Raw genomic sequence first — 6,407 nt, forward strand, 5'->3', positions numbered from 1 at the left:
TGGTGTCAGGCTCAGAGAAACTTCTAGATCCATATTCAGGAATTCTAGGTATCGCTCTCCTCCTCACAGCCCAAGAAGACTGGCACAGGGCAAGGGAGGCAGCAGTCAACCGAACCCTGTAATTCCTTCACTCTGCCTAGGCCCTGAATGATCTTATCTCTCTGCTTTGCCTTAGCCATGGCCCTGACTTTTTAGGGCAGTAGCATCCTCTGGGGGAAGGGGCCCGAGACCCTTAGGGAGAAGTGGAGAAGCTGTGCGGAGGCCACACAGGCGGGCTCTGGCTTTCCATCTCCATACCTTTGTTGACTGACTTTGTTCCGCCTGGAATGCCCTTCCTGCGTATCCCCTTGTTGCAATCCGTTCCTGCACGCGTGCAAACAAGGATTTGTTAAGCCTCTATGGAGGGGCAGGTGTCAATGCCTTTGAGCAGGCCAAGCCTGGGATAGACATGGGGAAGGGGTATGGTGCCCACATGACGGACAGATTGATTCCAGCCTGGCTTAGGCAGCTTTCTCTTCAGAGCTCACAGTTGCTGGAAGGCAGGGGCCTTCAAAGCCAGGTCTGGTCCCAGTGGCTCCCTACCTGGCACTCTGGGCACATCATTTGCTCATTTCTGAGCTCACCCAAAGTCTCCCATCTCCTGAGCACAGACCCGGTAGGTGCTTATAGAGCATTCGTTGGAGGTAATGAACCTGTCTGTGCCTCAGTTTCCTCAGCTGCACTGTGAGGAAGATCCAAGCAGGAGGAGGGCCGGGATTATTTACTACCTTCCTGAAGGGAACATGGTTCAGAGATGTTTAGAGACTCACCTAAGGTTGCACAGCAAGCAGGAGGCAGCGAGAAATACTTCTCTGAACTTTGACATACAACCACCCTCCCTCCTGCTCCTCCAAATAAAACCATGGCAACAAGAGTGGCATGTCCCTCTTGTTGTCCACTTTCGTCTTCGGTGATGCCCTTTCTTCCCTGAGTTTGGGGCCAGTCTGGAAGTTTGGGCAAGGTGGCTGGGGCTTTGTGTCGCCCGACCAATACCCGCGGCCTCCTCCTGGCTTCCTGTCTGATGGCTGGGGTAACTCCTCCCCCCAGACTCCCAGCTCTTTTCTCAAACACATGGAAAAGGGTCAGGAAGATGGGTTCTGCTCCGGCTGCGGATGTTTACTGGGTCAAGGCTAACTGATTGCAAAACGGAGATTGAGAAAGTGTGCGTGGGGGGTAGGGCCTGGGTTGGTTAGGACTGTGGTTGGACCCCACAGACCCTCTGACCACAGCCAAGCGATTCTCTGGCCCCCCCGTCTCTGAGGCAGCAAGCATCTACGTGCTCTGGTGACCCCACGGCCCGGATGGATGCCAGGCTTTGAGTGCATAGGGCCATGTGGGGCACATAGCGCTCAGCCCTTGTTAGCTGTTGATACTCCTGAGATGTCCGAGCCTGGCCTTGCTGGGTGCTGGCTCCCTTAGGACGTGGTGCCAACCACATCCCCTGTCCTCCCTTGATGACTAGTCCCATCATCCACCCGGGAGGGTAGTAGAACTGGCTCTTGGGACATCATGAGAGGGGCAGGCAGGGGAGCTGGCTCTCTGGACACCTCAAGCCCTAAAATAGTGGGCAGCCAGCACTTGACTTCTTCCCTCTGGCACCAAGCATCCTCTGGGCCACCTGGAGCTACCAGACTTGACACGGAGCAGGTTTCAGCAGGATAACGGCTGCTTCTCCATTCCAGAAATGAGAGACTGGATGGACCCAGTCAGAGGTCAAGAGGCTGGACTGTCATACCCATTGCATGACCCTGCATGACCCTGGCCACAGTTGCTGGCGAGTCCTTTTGAGGGTCCTGGAAAGAATCAGACGAAGCCAGGGGCAGAAGCTGAGGGTGTCACTCTGAGCTCTGCTGTTTCCTAGCTTTGTGGCTTGGGGCAGGTCGCATGTGCCCTCTCTGAGCCTCGGCGTCCCCCCCTGGGCAATGGGGTAATACCAGGCCGGCAGCGGGGGCCGGCTCGGGCTGTGGGCAGACTCCCAGCACAGCAGTGCATAGAAGAAGGAAGGTGGAAAGCATTAGCCACGTCCTGCCACGAGTAACCAGAAACCAGAACTGGTCAAACTGGAGCACCTGCCCTCCCGCCTCCCAACCCCCGCCCCTGACCACTGGTTATGTGCGCTCCTGTCCCTCTGTCCAGGCAAAAGGGCAAAACTTCCACGAAGCACAAAGCGGGTGGTCCCAGGCCCAGGCCCCAGGGTGTGGCCTCAGGTGGACTGGGCACTGGACTCGGAGTCCATAGATCCAGTTCTGGGTCTGGGTCTGGCTTTGGTTCTGGGGCAAAGTTCTGAAAGGTCTCTGAGCTTCAGGCTGCCCTTTGGTAAAACTGGGCTTGTCATCAATATACCTTGGAAGCAATAGATGCAAACACTAATTATAAACAAGAAAGTTCAGTGTGTTTAGAGCAGTGGGTAAGGGATGATCACTGAGCAGAGCTTCCAGGGTGTCTGGCAACTGTCCACCAGATTTCTGCACAGCCTGTCCCCGGGGGATGTACAAACCTTCAGCTCATGGGGTGGAGGCTCCGGAGAACCTCACTCGCTGGTGCACCTTCACAGGTAGAAGGCTGGTCTTGGGCATCTAGAGGGGTGACCGTCCGTATCCCCGCTCTGTAGTCAGGAGACCTGAGTTCTTATGTGGTCTCCTACTGTGTGGCTCTGGGCAGGTGACTTTCCTTCTTTGGGCCCCACGTTCATGTTCTGTGAAATGAGAGGATGGTGACAGGAAGCAACAGAGTGTGGCAAGGTATAGACCAAGTAGGTAACCTATGTGAAATGCTTTTGCAAACTCTGAGGGGCTACGGCATGAAGATAGCACTGGCCAGAGCTTGGGGCTATAGTTCTGCCTCTGGAGCAAGCACGCTGTGTGACCATGGGCGAGTCACTTCTCTCCGAGCCTTGTTTTCTTCATCTGACAAGGGAGTGTCTAGGGCTCGATCAGTAGTTCCCAACTGGGTACACATTATAGTCAACGTGGGGGGATGAGTATGAGAGACACAGGTGCCCCACCCTGGCCCAGACCAACTCAATCATAATATCTGGGGTGCCCCCTCTGCCCCGCATCATTTCCAAGCTACCCATTTATCTCCAAGGTGTAACATCTTGTGGGAACATCTGTCCACTTGATCCGGAGGCCCCTTTTTGCTTGAGCTTGTTTGGGTTTTAGGAAGCTCGAGACAGATGGTGATCCCAGGTGTTGCCGACACTGAGGCCACCATCCTCCCTACCGGGAATGGGCCATTCTCTGACCCTTTGTTCTCAACTCTGGGCACTAGAGTTCCCTTGCAGAGATTAAAATAAACAAAAAACAAAAAACCAACCCATGAGTGGGCCCCACCCAGAGCAGATGGATAGATCTTTGGGGTTAGGGCACCTGGGTGGCTCAGTGGTTGAGCATCTGCCTTAGGCTCAGATCGTGATCACGAGGTCCTGGGATCGAGTCCCACGTCAGGCTCCCTGCAGGGAGCCTGCTTCTCCCTCTGCCTGTGTCTCTGCCTCTCTCTCTGTCTCTCATGAATGAATAAATAAAATCTTTAAAAAAAAAAAGGTCTTTGGAGGTAGGGCATCCCTAGTTAAAAGAGCTCCCCAGGTGATTCTAATGTGCAGAGCTGAGAGCCACTGGTTTAAGAACAGTGAATGACATATGTGGAATTTAAAACAAAACAGAGGAGCATAGAGGAAGGGAGGGAAAAATAAAACAAGATGTCATCAGAGAGGGAGACAAACCATAAGAGATTCCTTTTTTAAAAAAACATTTCAAAAAAAAATTTCATTTATTTATTTGAGACACACACACACACACACACACACACACACACAGAGCATGAGGGGGTGGGGAGGAAGCAGAGAGAGAGGGAGAAGCAGACACCCTGCCGAATGGGAAGCCTGACATGGGGCTCGATCCCAGGACCCTGAGATTATGACCTGAGCCGGAGGCAGACATTTCACCGACTAAACCACCCAGGTGCCCCTCTGTAACAGACTCTTAACCATAGGAAACAAACTGGAGGTCGCTGGAGGGAAGGAGGGAGGGGGATGGGGTAACTGGGTGATGGGCATGAAGGGGGGCACATGATGTGACGAGCACTGGGTGTTATAAAAGACTGAGGAATCACTGACCTCTACCTCTGAAACTAATAATACACTATATGTTAATTAATTGCATTTTAAAAACCCAGTGAGGATACCACAGAAAGCAGAGACCCCAAACTCATGGCACTTTATTTGTTTGTTTGTTTATGTATTTACTTACTTCCTGCCTGGGGTGCTCATGGCCTGATGTAGGTGTCGTGGATTTTCAGCCTCTTTGTCCTGGTTGATGCGCTCTGAGAGAGGCAGGTGTTCCAGAGGTTGAGCGTATGGGCTCTGAAGCCAGGTGACCTGGGTTCAAATTCCGCTTCTCCATCTTTACAGGTTGTGTGTCTTGGGACAAACCCCATAACCTCTCTGAACCTCAGTTTCACCTATTTGTAAAATGGGGTTCATGAGAGTACCCGTCTCAAGGAGCTGTGGAGATCAAATAGGGTGATGCATGAAAAGTCTATAGGACGGGCCTTGGCAGGCAGTGAGTGTCAGCTATGATTTGACAGCAAAGACTGCATCTTCTTCACTCCAGACCCACGTTAGACTCTCCTGGCACCCACAACGACCTCCTAGGCAGCATTTTATCCTGCTTTGATCTCATTCCCCAGAAAGCTTGTTTGCCAACCCAGCTTATCCCGGTTGTGGATCAGAATCACTGGGAGAGCTCTTGGAAATGCAGATCACCAGGCCCAGCACCCCCTTACTGCCTTCATATCCCTAATGACAGTTCTGATCCCGGAGGTCTTGGGTGGGGTCCAGGGAGTTGGGATTTGGAAATGCCTCTCAAGTGACTTTAATGCTCAGCCAGGGCTGAATAACTCAATGTGATAAGTTATAACTTGAGTATAACCTCGTGTATTACTCGACGTGAGCCCATCGGCTTTTATTTGCACACACATTCACCTAGCAGACAAAAGTCTGGGAGTCTTGTTTTTTTTTTTTTTAAGATGTTATTTATTTATTCATGAGAGACACACGGAGAGGGGCAGAGACACAGGCAGAGGGAGAAGCAGGCTCCACGCAGGGAGCCCGACGTGGGACTCAATCCCGGGACTCCAGGATCACGCCCTGAGCCGAAGGCAGATGCTCAACCACTGAGCCACCGAGGCGCCCTGGAGTCTTGGTTTTTGATTCAGACAAGATAACTTTGCCGAATTATGTTCTAGTGGTAGGGGAGGTTTTCCATGAAGACATTTATATTTTCTCTCAGTCTACCCTGTGGTAGCTGAGAAACATAATTTGCAGCAACTCCAGGCAGGAGGCAGAGTCTATTCTCCTACCCCTCCCTCCCCACCTTGAACCTGAGTTGGCCTGTGAGTGTCGTTGACCAGGTTGTGTGAATTCTGGAGCCCAGGTCTCCATGTGACCTGTGGCTGTCACCTTCGCCCCTTGGGATGCTCTTCTGAGACCACCACGTAAGGAAGCCATTTAGCCGACTAGAAGGCCCCATGGAAGGTAACTGGGATGCCCCAGCCGGTGGCCAGATGCACGAGTAAGGCTGTGTTGGACCTTTCATTCCAACTGACCACACTCTGAACACAGTGGCCTGAGGGAGTGAGCAGACACAGTCAGCAGAGAAACTGTCTCGCCAACTAGCAGAACTGTGAGGAATCATTAGTCATTATTGTTTCATGCCACTATGTTTTGGGCTGTGTTTTTTTTTTTTGTTTTTGTTTTTGATTTTTTTTAAGACACACACACAGAGGCAGAGGGAGAAGTAGGCTCCATGAGGGAGCCTGATGCAGGACTCGATCCCAGGACCCTGGGATCACGCCCTGAGCCAAAGGCTCAACCATTGAGCCACCCAGGTGCCCCTGTTTTTTTTTTCTTTTTTAAAGAAAGATTTATTTATTTGAAAGAAAGAGAGAGAGAGAGAGAGACAGACAGACCATGGGAGCACAAGCAAGGGAAGAGGAAGAGGCAGAGGGAGAGAGAGAATCTCAAGCAGACTCCCCCCTGAGCACAGACCCTGACACAGGGCTCAATCTCACGACCCTGAGATCATGACCTGAGCTGAAACCAAGAGTCGGAGGCTTAACTGGCTGAGCCACCCTGGCACCCCTTTGGGCTTGTTATTTATGTAGTAATAGATGCCTGAAATAAGTCTTATCCCCTCCTTTCAACTCAGAATCTCCATCAGTAGGAAAAGTCTCTAGAATAAGGGGCCAAACCGATGGAGTGGAATGAACAACACTTGTTCCCCCAACCCCATAGGGGTTGACCCTGGGTCTCAGACTTAGCCCAACGAGCTAAACAGCCCCAGAGGCACACACGGGAGCTACTGGGGCCA

This window comes from Canis lupus, chromosome 13 (genome assembly GCF_011100685.1).
Source record: "Canis lupus familiaris isolate Mischka breed German Shepherd chromosome 13, alternate assembly UU_Cfam_GSD_1.0, whole genome shotgun sequence".
NCBI lineage: Eukaryota > Metazoa > Chordata > Mammalia > Carnivora > Canidae > Canis > Canis lupus.